Raw genomic sequence first — 13,946 nt, 5'->3', positions numbered from 1 at the left:
GAGTGCATGGCTGGGACAGCTGCCCTGAACTGACCACAGAGATGTTCCACAACACAACATCACACTCAGCAAGAAAAACAGGGGACGGGGTGTGGTGTGTTCCAGGCGGTCCATTGCTCAGGGACTGTCTGACCACCAGTTGGCTGGCAGTGATTGCTTTTGCATCCCTTGTTTTCCTTTGTTCTGGCTTTTTCCTTTTCTCCCCCTTGCCCCCACCCCCCTTATTAAACTGTCTTTAACTCAACCCGTGAATTTTCTCACTGTTGCCCTTCTGATTCTCTCCCCCACCCCGCTGTGGGTGGCAGTGAGTGAGCAGCTGTGAGGTGCTTTGCCATCCAGGGTGAGCCCACCACAGTCCTCCTTGGCACCTGGTGTGGGACACACAGGGCTCAGGATAATGAGACATTTGACTGGAGTGCGCTACAGGGAACTTACTGTACCTGTTCAGCTGTTGCTGGTTGTGATACTTACTTGTTCTTGATGCAGGTTTATTTGTTCCCTTGCTCCCTCTCTTGCTGTACATCGAATTTGAGAGCTCGTTAAGGGCTGGGTTTGGTTTTGCAGTTTGCTGTGCCATGTAGCGCTCGGTTGCGTTTTGCCCGGGAGAACTACGATGAAAGCACTGGCCCTGAGCCTAATCTGGTGTTTGGGCCCTGCGTTGCTGCCGTCCCAGTACTTCGGGAACCATCTCGTGGAGACAATTAACAATTACACCTTTTCCCTTTTTTCCTCTGAGAGCCAATTTGTGGAGGAAACAAAGAACGGTGCCTTCCCCTTCACCTCCTGCAGGGTAGTTGCTCTCCACCTTGTAACAGTGGCTCTTCAGTATTTTGAACATCCCTGGGTAATCGGAATGTTCATGTTGGTGTGTCTCAAGAATCTGTTTCCGTCTTTTCCTGAGGTTAACTATTTAGGGATATCATGCAGGGGTGTGCCCTGGGGCAGTGTGGCCGTGGGCTGCAGGGTGTGTGGGAGAATATGGGCAGGTGTCTAGAACAGTTTTCACCTCTGATGGTGTGGGATTTGACCCCCGAACAAGTGCAGGGTCCTGGTAAAGTGACAGAACATTTGAGAAAAGGACACCCTGGCCATACTAAAGGGACATAACTTCTGGCACCGTGCTGGGCCTGGCCTAAGCCTACCAGCACTGTGCAGCACCCTCAAGGGGGAGAAGAGGGGTCTCTGGATCTGAAGACACAAATGGGTACCGTGGCTAAGCCAGAGACCCAACTCTCAACTGTATCAGTTTATCTTATAGTCAAGAAGAAACAAAGGAAGGAGAAGTCAACTTGCTTATTTAGGGAGGAAGAAGCTTCTCCTAAAAGGGAGCAAGATGAGGAGTCAGGCAGCCGGTTGTGCAGTGGAGCAGTCACAAGAACAGGAGGGGAAAGAGACAGAAATCATAAATGAGCCAGAAACCACCCACTCCCTATCCCTAAGTGAGCTGCGAGCTATGTGCAAAGGTTATAGCCATCAACCTGGTGAGCTAATTATCCACTGGTTTCTCCAATGTTGGAATACTGGGGCCAACAGTCAGGAATTAAAGGGCAAGGAAGCCCAGCAGCTGGGATCCCTCATGAGGGACCAGAGGGATTGGATAAGGGCAGCAATCAGCAGCCTCTGGAGGCAGCTCCTGTCAAGCATGGAGGAAAGGTATCCCCTCAAGGAAGATCTTGTAAATTATCGAGGCAAGTGGACAAACTCTGAGAGTGGTATCCGGTATCTGAGGGAATTAGCAGTGGTAGAGGTGATCTACAGCAGCCTGGACAACAACCAGGCATCTAAGGACCCAGATGAAGTCCAGTGCAGGTGGTCCATGTGGTGGAAATTTCTATGGAGCACACTATCATTGTACACCAGCACTCTGGCGCTAACGAGTTAGGCAGACATCGAGGCCCCAACTGTGGGTAGACTGGCCGGCCAGCTCCAGCAATTCGAAGAGAATCTCTCTTCCACCCCTACCCTACAGGCCTGTGTCTCAGCTGGAGAGAGACTGTCCTAACAGCTTCTGCTATTCGAAGACACTGCGTTCTCTTCCTTGCCCATAGCAGCCATCATCTCAGCTGTCAGGTCAGCTGTTCTCTGCTCAAGGGGAAAGGCACTATGGGCACATTTGCTTACCACCCTGTGGTTCTGTCCGCTCGACCATGAGGAGGACATGAGGAGGTGGGATGGTGAACCCACCTCAAACCTAGAAGGTTTGGTGGGGTCTGTGAATTGTGAGGTGGGGTATGTGTGGGGTATGTGAATCGTGAGGAAAAAAAGTGGCCAAAAAGACTCGATATAGGAGAACTGCTGTTGAGCAGTTCCCCAGAGTAGAAAGGCTGACCCTTCTTCTGACCCGAATAAGGAACTTCTGGTTTGCAGTTACAAGAATCAGGCAGTGAATACTCTGACCAGGAATAAGGGATCCTTCCTCCACCCAGGCAGAGGAAAGGGACAACCAGGTCCACTGGACTGCCTGGGTTTGGTGGCCTGGCACACCCCATCAGCTGGCTGTGCTTCCCCCAGTGTAACCCAGCACGTGCCTTGCCTAATTTGCGATAAGCAGCGCAGGGTGGGCCATGTTTGACTTAACATCCAACTTGATAGAAGGTGCTAAAAGACTGAAAAGCTCTTTTCAGCTTGATGGAAACCTTACGGAAGCATTCTCTGGAGTGGCTGGGGAGGGCTCCAGCGATGTTAAGGATGCGGACCGGCCTCCTCGGGGGTAAACCTGCTGGCAAAATCTCTCCTTTGCTTTTTCTTCTCAGCAGACAGGGTTTGAATTTTCATAGATGCAAAAGGCTAACTCAAGGAACCGTGTCACGCTGCAGATCTATCAAGGAAGTGGCTTCTGGGTCAGATAAGTAGCTGTCACTACCCTCATCAACTACTTCAATCTCACAGAAAAGTGAGGCAGCGAACTTTTTTTTTATTCTTTGTAGTCTTCAAAGTACTTTTACCTGCACAGTGTCTTATGAAAAATAAAGAGCTAAAGCTTTTCAGTGTCTCAAAGCAGTTCAAAGGAAAGAATATTTCCAGTTCTGGAACTCATCTTTCAGACGGTCTTTGCATTAAATTATCTTCTTTTTTTTTTTTCCTTTTCCTTTCAAAAACCAATCCTAAAATGCATTAATTATTTACATAATTAGCATTCATGTGTTTCTCTTTTAGGGCAAACCTGGTTTTCTAAAGCTGAGAGAAAATAGCCATTAAGCTAGAAATTTGCAAGTTGGCAAACGCCTCTAAAATCACCCAAAAGATAGAGCACGACGCGTGCTGGGATCTGTGAAGGGGCGAAGAGGGTGACAAGGCGGTTGGCAAGCCATGCACCAAACCTTCACGCCGCCGTCACCTCCGTCCGCAACCTTCAGGGGTTTGTGCTGGGGGTGACCGTGGCTCTGTCCCCAGCCCCCGGCGCCGCCGCCACCGGGCAGAGGAGTGCTCTGGCTCCCCCGTGTGTGGGAGACTCCTTCCCTGCAACGCTGGGAGTCGACTTTTAATTCCTTCCCATTTGCAAAAACGCTTTTGTCAGGGTACATCTCCTGAGGAAAGGGAATCTTTTTCTCCAAAAGAGAAACAGCCACAAGACAACTCAGGTACTAAACGGGAAAGTGGGATCGTACCGACTTCACGTGGTGAAATGGCAAGTCTATTTTCAGTGGAAAAGAGGGGTCGTACCGTACGAGAATGTTGCTCTTGGCTGATAGCGATGGGCAGGTGTCCCACTGATAACTAAAACAGTAGTTCTCAGATATATGTTTCTTAAGAAATCTATTTCTAAAGTTCAATTTGAGGCATATTTTCACGTGATTGTATTGGAGAATTTAAATTTTGCAGCAACACTATAAAAATTTTTGCTTTAAAATTTCCTTCTTTACCCTATTCCACTTCATCTTCCTCCCTTCACCCCTTCTCCCTAATATCAAAGACTAAAAATGCTCTTCTTTATTATTAGAACAACAGTCAACACTTTTAGTTTTAAAATTGTACACAAAAGCGAGTATTTTACTTGCATCGAAAACAGTATCTTAAAACTAGACTGTTTTTAAGCTTTCAACGTTTACAGCAAATGACTTGCATCAACTGCAAGGTTCAAATTTTAGCAGGTATTAAATGTCAAATTATTAAAATGAAAGGCTATGTGAAAGTAATGAGAAAAATCTAACCCAAGTACTGATAGGTTAGATTACTCTTTTTTTTCCCCTCCAGAAAAACATAAGCACTCGTTTTAAAAAGCTTTGCTCTCTGCAGATGAGTGTGATGCTTTCTGTGTGTGACCGCCTTCTCCGAAACAGCGCGTGATTAGGAAATGAAGCATTTTTCCCTTTTGGCTAGTTTCGATGAAAGCTCTCCAACTTGCACATTGTGTCTGAACATTTCTTCATTCATAGCATGTGCCCATCGCAAACTGTTTTCTGTTCGCAGCGTTTCAGCTGTACTATTTATAAGCTGGTTGAACAATGCTAACTAGAGGCAGTAAAAGGTGTGTATTTCATATGCAAATCACTGGCAATAATTTTCTACAATTACACTTAGTTGCTTGCATCATTATTTTCAGCACCAACATTAAAAAATGGGTTTAGCAAGAGAACATTACAGAAAAAATGTCTGTATTAGTAAGACTTATTTTTACTCAAACAGCTTTGTTGTGTTTGTCAACCTATGGAAGTTAATATCTTATCATTTTGTATCAATGCACAAAAAACTATGAATATCCCTACCTCTGCTCAGATGCTGTGTGCCCACAAGCTATAGATGGCTTTTAGATGTACAGATGCTAAGATATCTTTGTGGGAAAATAAACAGGATTTAAACATCTAGTATTCCTTAAAGACTGCTGCGGCTAAAAATGGTCGCATTGCTAATAACTGGAAATATTTCTTATGTAAACTTTTATGAAAAGTAATTGTTTTCTATCATGTTCTATTGTGGTAACAACCACTAAGCAGGTGGGTTTTTTCTGTCCTTCTTGTAAACCCGGGTCCCTGTACCTACAGTTTTTGTTAAAAAATCAGTCCAGATTAAAATTTCCCAGTTTCAAAGGCAAATTTCTGTTGGATGAAATGCATTCCTTTCTTAAATACATGATTGTTCTCAAAGTAGGGTATGGCTGGGTTACACAAGATGGGTTAAAGCATCTAGTTGCCACGAACCAGAGATCCATGTTAATGCAAATTCAGAAGGGACGTTTCCCAACCACCAAAAGAGCAAGGTATGGGAGTAGCTTCCCAGGAGCGGTGAGGGTAAAGACCCAAAAGGGAAAATCACTGGCTGCTTCTAAGACAGTGATTTATTTGTGAAAGGGATTGTATAGATGATGGGAGTGATAGAAACAGCTGGGACTCAAAAAACCTAGAAAGGCTGTTTCAGGTTCTGAAACAAAGAGGATTCCTTCCATGAGGATTTCTACAATCTGAATACTGCTTCCGTTTAAAAAAAGAAGGGTTTACATTAAAAAAAAAAAAAAAAAGGGCAAATCAGCCAGCTGAGTTCTCAAAGAAACCTAGTTTTCTACACTGCTTACCAAATTATTTTTTTTTAAATATTGTTGCAAATATTTGAACTTACACATCTTAATGAGGTATGAGACGATGCAACAGGACCAGTGGGCAGGATATGGAATGGAGTGTTAAGTGCATGAAGAGGAGTGTGCTGTTTGCACTCAATGGGGAGATGTGGACGTCTTTGAGAGAAAGGACTTTTCAGGCTACATTTACCTCTTTTGGACGTAACACGGAATTTTGACAGGCAGACCTTTATGGGATAAATGTTTGATCATTCGGAGTTAGTTATGGTGTAGATAATACAATGACTGTGCATTAAGTGAGCATTACTTCTTTTTAAATGCAAAGCTGTGAGATAGCATACAATGGCGCAGTTCTTGGCTGAACTAACATAGAGTAAAGAGAACTGCGATTTCATTGCCAAGAGATTAAAAGAGGCTTATGTTTCCAAGAGTGAAATTCCTCAGATTTGTCAGTTTTTAAACAGTTATGGATGCAACTGATGTATAAGTAAACTGCTGCAGCACAGAAAGAGATTTTAGGCTCCTCGCTGGGTTACTCTATTCTTGAAGCTCCTTTACATTTCGGTTCTACTCCATCTTCCACTGCAGCTTTGATCTGATTTTTATTTTAAGCTTTTATGTCAAATTCTCCTTCCTCTGATGCTCAACTGTTAAATATCTGCTGTCTTGCCAGTACGCTCTAGTGCTACTTAGGTTAGAAAAGGGTTTTTTTATAATGAATGTTCATTTCATCAAAACTTCTTTTCTGTGAGCTGAACTCTAAGTGTAAGATTTCCAACCCACGTGCACTTGGAGATGAACCGGCTTGCTTTTCAAATCCAAAGATGCCATGTGGATTCTCTGGTTTGATATCCTTGATTCAGTAAGCAATACGGTTACAATTATTTCTTGTCCATCTTCATGAGGTCTAGCTAAATAGCAATTTTGAGAAGTTTCCAAGGGCAGCTATCATAGTACCTGAGAACAAGGCGCAGTGCTGTTATAAAATTAAACAGAGTATCATGTAACAATTTTGTTTCTGAGAAAAAAGCCCCTGCAATTACATTAACTGGCACCCTAAACCAGTGTTTCCCAACCAGTGTAGCATGTTGCTGGCAGAACCCTCCCACGCTGCTTGCAGCCAGAGGAAGTTTAAAAATATAAATGAAGTTCAGGTGTCTGCCACTGTTCTTTTGTGCCTGGGTGTGCAATGTATGGATATTGCCCGCAGCATGTTACTTGTTTGGTATTGTTGCCCGTGGGCCAACAGAGTTCTAAATATTACTGTGCAACGTGTCCAAACATGTCCTTTCAGTCTGACTGGCAGTGAAAAGCATTAAGGTATGCGAAGTTGGTTATTGTGTTCCCTTATTTGCCATTAAATATTTCAGTTTTTATAAATTTTGAATTGCAGACCACATTTTACTGCAGATAGATGAGTTATTTGGACTGATTTTTTTAATAGTGCCTTTCAGATTCTCTAAAGGTCCTAAAAATCACTTTGGTTTTTAACTTTAATCCAAGGCGGAGGATTTTAAAACCTGTGTGCTTTCCTTTTTCCTTTTGGTTTTTTTTTTTTTTTTGGCAAACCAGTTTCTTTGAAGTTTATTTATATCAAATACACACCTAAATAATTCAAGGTGAATTCCAAGCTGCCTAATTTAAGTACCTGCCCAATTTCGGTGAGTCAGTGCCTGACTCCTGACATCGCACACACAGTTAGTGTAAGAAGTCCAGCTGGACACCCGCCGTGGGGGCAAGGGGCCAAGCCTACCTGACTTTCTTCTTGAGGGCAATCCAGCCTGTTTGATCCAGCCTGTTTGAAGCCCAGCAATTAGCCTCCATCCACATGGCAATCCCCAGGGAGAAGCACTCTTCCAGCGGCAGCTTTCAAACCGCACTCAGGTGAAGAAATTGTGGCTGTATTCCAGCTCTTGGGCTCTGGAATACGGGGCACCCACCCCTCCCTGATGCACACACGGTGTGGCCAGCAACACGGGAATCACTAAAAGTCACCCCAAGAGCAGGCAGCCGGAAGCCTGTCTTGGAGGGGCTTGTCTTTTTGTGCAAGGGGCTTGTTTTCCTATTAGGGTCTTAATGTAAAATGCATATAAGTTGCAAGGAACTGGCTTCGCACACAGGAGTGTACTCACCACTGAGGCTGTTTCTCATCCGCTTTCTTTCTGGACTCGGTGGCTCTTGCGTCTGGCTGCAAGGTGGCCTAGTTTCAAGACGTGTGGCGGAGGAAAGTGATAGACGATGTACTGGTACCATAGCAATACTTTTTACAGAATCAAACTGTCAAAATTAGTTGGTGCCCAAAGCGCTTTCGACATCGCATGCCGTGCCTCTGCCTACTGAGTGCTGTAGGCTATTCCAAGGATCTACAAGGAAGAAGCCTTGCTGAAGGTTTTGGGGTTGGATTCTTGCTTACACCGAGTGTATGCAGCACAGGAAGCAAAAAGGCCTAAATTTAGGATTGTTCTTCTGCTTCATGCTGCTGTACCCACCTCTGACTCCCAGCTCAGGGTCTGCCGCAGCAACAGCACTGCCGGGTCTACCGCCTCCCTGCCAGCCACCGACGTCCAGGAGAACCCCTTGCTGACTCCATCCTCGGAACTGACACAGCCAGGGCCTTCTCCAGGGGGAGGGTCTGGCACCTTACAGTTTCTAAGGGTGAACATCTGAGGAGGCTCCATAGTCCACCCTTATAAAACTCCCTACAACTGCAAACAGTGCTCTGAACACGTATTTTGTTGATGGCAACCGCTGAAGTCTAGTCTCAGTTCAGCAAAGTGAGAAACGGCCCATTGTACTCAACAGCAATGGTGATTTTTTCCTAAAGAGTTCTCTTGCTGGAGCACCACAACTCCCCTCCCCAATGACCTGGAATTTTCCAGAGATTGCCGCAGTGTCACTGAGTGGCTTTTGAGCCAAAGGCATGAAGGGGGGGGGAAAAATGAACATTTGAATAAATGACTTGTGTAGCACAAGTTCAAATGGTGAAAAAACTGGGACTTGTCTGGCTGGGAAGCCAATCTAAGGTTGCTACCTGCATTGCCTGGAGACAACTTGGCTCGCTCCCTTTTCAATGAACGCTGTTATTGCAACAATATGCTCATCCTTCTTTATGCTTAGCTGAGGCCCTTCAGGTCTCCTCCTGGGCTTGGGTCCCTAGTAGCTACAATGCCTCGGGCCAGCACTATAGAGCAGAAATGAGGTGGAGTTCAAACTGGCAAGTCTTTTCTCAAGGGCTCTGAAATTGAGTTTGGGATTCCACCGGCTCACTCCTGCCTTATGGTTGCCTTTCCTTAATCCCGCTAAATAGAGCATCCAAGTAAAATCCACTGCTGAGATCTAGCACCACTCAGCAGCTGGGCCAGGTGTTAAAACACGGTACCCTTTAAGTAAACCTTCAATTAGCCTTACAATGAAGGGAGAGGGCAAATCATACTATAAACTTCCCTCTTCATAGTGCTAACACACACACAGAAAAGTTACCGGGAAGTGCTCCTCTCTCAAGAGGGAATGAATTGCTAACTGCAGAACACTTGCCTTGTTAATAAAATGTATCCTTCATTCAAGTGATTCATCGGAGGAGTTACAATGCTGGGAGTTCCTGCTTTTAAGGGCTCCTTTAAACAGCTGTCTATTAATAACAATAACAAAAAGAGCAGTCAAAGTTAAAATCAACAAACTATTACCTGTCAGGATTATTCATGGAATATGACACTGCAAACATGCCAAAAGCCCTAAATTCCAAATTTAGAAGAGCGACATAAGTGGGAGAATGAAATTTTAGAGAACTGCTTCTAAAGGAAGTGGTGAAAATCTGAAACAGTGAGGATTTTTTATTTTAAGAGCCACTCTTCGTATTGTTCAGTTCTAAGGAAATAGGAAGCATCTCAGAAAGTGCTGGGTTGCTTATGGGTCAGAAGATTTACCTGAGGGTTTGTTTTTTTTTCCCCAGTTATATTGACTTCCATGGTTTTGTATTTGCTTTTACTAAAAACCAAACCAAAACAAAAAACAACAACAAAAAAACCCCATAGTCTTCTTATAGTGAAATGCAATTTCAGAGATAACAAACAAAAGATTTATCTGCTAAATTCCCAGCAGCGCTCAGAGCTCATGTGTTCTACCTGCACATTTACTTGCCACTTGCCTGGAGTGTACTTGCCTTCCTACTCCTATCTGATATGTCCTTCATGCTGGAATCCATCACCCTTCATGGCAGGATCCATCCTCACCTATTTATTTTAGAATAAACACCTTTTATAAGCACCTTTAGACTTAACTCCTTTCATTCCAGAAAACGTGAAACAATTACAACGTAATTCGAGCACTCGGCTATGTGCTTTTATTAAAAGGCAAAACGAATCTATTTGATAGGAATGGCAGCACCAGCTGAGTTTATTGTGTACGTAAAACCTTTCATGAAAAGCTGTCAAGTTGGATACGTTGCTAATTTCAGAGTCGTTACATATAGCCAAAAAATATAATTGCCATAACTGGCCATAGGTTGCAAAACCGGACTTCCCTCTCCCACATTTATATGAGTTTTGTTTAATCTTTGGGAAAGTTTGTTTTTCTACAAGCTGTTAGTGGAAAGGGCACATGCGTACGACTTGCCAGAGTAATGTAATGTCTTGTGTGCTTCTGTCAAATTCAGGGAAGATAAAATCTACACGGGTACTTAATTAAAAAAGAACGCGATCTCTGTTTTATAAATCATTGCTGCCATCCGCCCCCCAAACGCGAAGCCTGGAAACGGCCTCTTGTTAAAACGGTGCTGGAAAAGAGCTTGGATGTGAATTAAACCAACTTACTGAATTAACTTTTTTTTTTTTTTTTAAGTCTAGGCTTAAGCTTAAAATGGCACCAAACCTTCCCTTTTTGGCAACAAATCCAGCACTCCACGCTAAGGCGAGATGAAGGCGGGCGGCTCTTCCAGGGGTGCCGCCAGCCCGCCGCGGCGGTGCGGGCAGCGCCGGCTGCTCCCCGCGGGCAGCCCGACCGGCCGGGCTGGTGGCCACGCAGGGGCTGCGTCCCCGTGTCACAACCGCTCTGCGCGGCAGGCTTCTCCTCGCCTTCCCCCACGCGCCGCCCGGGGTGACCCACGGGCTTTGCGGGCGTGGGGGGGGGGGGGGGGGGGAGGATTTATTCACAGGCTCCGCCGCCCGCGCCCGACGCCAGGCCAGCCGCGGCCGGGGGCTTGGGAACCGGCGGGCAGTCCCTCCCCACGCCCGGAGCCCGCCGCTGGCTGGGCAAGCCCCGGTTCGGCTGCCCAGGCTGCCCGGCTGCTCCTCAACCCCGCGGTGGGGCGGCCCGGGCGGCGGCGAAACGCGAGTGGGTCTGTGGGCAGCGGCCGTTTCCCTCAGGCCGCGGAGGAAGGGGTGGGGGGGGTGGGGGGGGTAACAGCCGGCGCGCGCCGGGTGCGCGGGGCCGCGCGGCCACGTGCTCGCCGCCTCCCGTCACCAGCCGTGGCCACGCGGCGGGGGCCGCCGGCCGCGCGCGGCCACGGTCCCCCTTCCCCCCCCCCTCCCCCAATCCCACGCCGTGTTCTGCGTACCCTGCCCGGTGGCCGCAACGGCTCCCGCGGCGGGCCACGCACGCCCGCTATCCCCCCAGTCCCGTCCCGTCCCCGCGTGCACGTCGCGCGGGTGCCGGCGCCGCGGCCACGCGAGACCGCGGCCGGGGCCGTGCTTCCACGCGGTGGCTGCCTTGCGGGCCAGCGCCCCCCGTCCTGGTCCCCGTCACGCCCGGTCGCGTCCCCGAGCCCTGGCCCACGTGCGGCCGTGCCCGCGGGCGCCGTGGGACGGAGAAGGCGCGTCGCGGGTGGGGGTGGGGAAGGAGGGGGTGGGGGAGGAGGGGCGGGCGGGCTGGCCGCGCGGCGGCGAGTGGGCGGCGGGGGCGCGCGCGGCGGGGGCGCGCGGGGTCTCCAGTGGGAACCGCGCGTTCCCTGTGGCAGCGCCGGGGAGGGCGGGGGGTGGGGAGGAGGGGGGAGGGGGGAGAGCGGCCTGCTCCTCCCCGCCCCCCCCCCCCCCTCCCCTCCCCTCCCGCCTCTGCCCCTGCCCCGGGGCGGCGGGTGGCGCTGGCCGCGGCGGCTCGGGGCTCAGTGTCCTTGTGCGGAAATGACACACGGTCCCGTCACGTCACGCGAGAGCGCAGCGCGCGGACCCTCGCACACAAAGAGCGGGGGGGGGTGTGGGGGGGGTGGAAAGGCGGGCACCAGCGGCGGCCGCTCCAGCCGCCCCCCTGCCGTCCCGGGGCTCCCGCGGCCCCCGCGCCGAGCCGAGGTAAGTCCCGCTGCCGCCGCTCGCAGGGGAGGCGGCGGGGGGGGACGAGGACACGCCGCTCCTCGCAGCTCTCGGCGGGGAGCGCCGCCCCGGCGGGTAGGGGAGGAACGGGGGAGGGGGGGGGCCGCGCCGGTGAGGAGGGAGGGAGGGAAGGAGGGAGCGGGGCGGCGGGAGGCGCGGGGCCGGCCCCTCCCCCCGGCGGCGGCTCGCCCTCCCCCCCTTCGCCCCTTCCCCGCGGCGGCGGGGCGCGAGCTGCCGGTGGCGATGGTGGCGGGGGGGGGGGGGGGGGAACGGGGACTCTTTGTTCGTCGCTTGGAACGTTGCTATAGCGCTGCGGCGCGGGGCGCGCGCGCCCGGGTGCCTCCATCTGCGCGTGTGTGTGGGGAGAGTGGAACGGTCACGCCGCCCTCACCTCCAGCCTCACCTTATCTCTCCCTTCCCCTCCCACCCCCCCCGCTCGCCGGCCACATAGATCCGCCCGGGCAGGGTCCGGACCGGAAGCACCAACCGCCGCCGCCGCCGCCTCGGGCTCGTGGGTCTGACCGCGGAAGCGGCCCCGGCCGCCGCGTGCGGGGCGCGCGGGGGGCGTAACCCCCACCGCAGCCCCCGCCTACCGGGGCGGGGCCGCGCCGCCCGCGCCGCGCCCACGTGGCCGCCGCCAGGGGGGAGCCCCGGCGGGGCGGGTGGGGGGCAGCGGGGGAGCCCCGGCGGTTACTCCCCTCCCTCCCTCCTCCCGGTACCGGCTTCCCCCACCCCGCGGCGTGCGGCACCCTGTAAAAGCGAGGAGGGGTGGGGATCAGGCCCCTGCCCGCTGGGGACGGCGGCCGGGGTGTCGAGCGGGTGGCTCTGTGGTAACTAACTCCTGTGGGTCCTCCGGCGGGTCGTGCGCCGCCGGGAGCGGAGAAGGCCGCCGCCGCCGGCGGGGAGCAGCCCGCCCCTGCCCAGATGGCCGGGTGCCTCTACCCTACTTTCCCCGGCGGTGTGTCCACACAGCCCTTTGTCAATAGAAGGGAACGAACTGTGGAGCGGCAGCGGGCGGGCCGGCGGCGGGCCAGCAGCCATGTGACGGCCGCCACACAAGCCTTGACGCAGTCCCACAGCTTTTTGGATTGAAGCGGGGGGCAGAGTGTGTCGCTGCCACCCATAAAAAACAACGTTATGACCCACCCCTGGGGCAGAGACATCGAAACAGGGACAGAAAAACACCTTTTCCCTGCTTCTGGCTGATACCTAGTCACCAGATTATGAATTTAAGTGAATACTTACATCTAATAAAACAAATAGTTACCAGTAGATGTTGATAGGTTTTCCTCTTCTCTCCTGTTAAATCAAACTCAGCATTGGAGCAACCACGTTTTTTGTGTTTGCTAAGTATTGTCACAGTTTAGGTGAGTCCAGTGGGTAAAAAGAAAGGAAAGTTGATGGCGGTTTGGAGGAGATTTTACGTTTTCTGTACAAAGTTCAGCTGGAACAGTGTTTTAAAATAAAAACAAAGAATGAGGGGAGAGAGAGTAAAGCACCGAGGAAAACAAAATGTTTCTAATGGACCGGGGAAACACCTAATTGAAGCAAACAGAAATTGATGCATTAACTCTAGAAATAAACTAGGTTTGTATTTTGCTGACCAAAGCAAGATTAAATCGGTGTTTGATGAAGTATGGGGGACGGGTTGAGAAAACTTCAGCTTTAGGCAACTTATGGGAAAACTGAGAAGAGTTATTTAAATATTTTTTTAATTTTTTTTTTTTTAAACTGCATCTGCAAATGTAAGTAAAATGAAATAATAAAAAAAAAAAAGACCCAAATTGAGAACATGCCCTGTAAGTCCTATTGGCAAAATGCCCTTGTTGCAGGCTGGCTTCAGTGGAGACTTGAGGCTTCCTGTCCTCCTCCACAGGGCAGCAGAGGAGGTTTTCAAACTAATGTTAAGTATAGGGATTTTATTGTCCATAAGGGTAATGCTTCCAACAACATCTGCTGGTTCTTTTAAAAATATTTTTTTCAATCTTTTAGGCTTGTTTTACATGTATTTATAGCCGGAACATGATTGTAATGTTGGAATACTGGTTTCTAAGGTATTTAATATTTCAAGTATCAGTACTGGATATCAAGAAGAAATTTTACTCAAAAACTCTTGGGTCACTAGCAGCCCCCTA

This window comes from Numenius arquata, chromosome 7 (genome assembly GCF_964106895.1).
Source record: "Numenius arquata chromosome 7, bNumArq3.hap1.1, whole genome shotgun sequence".
In the NCBI taxonomy this organism is placed as follows: domain Eukaryota; kingdom Metazoa; phylum Chordata; class Aves; order Charadriiformes; family Scolopacidae; genus Numenius; species Numenius arquata.
This window is presented reverse-complemented; position numbering follows the sequence as displayed.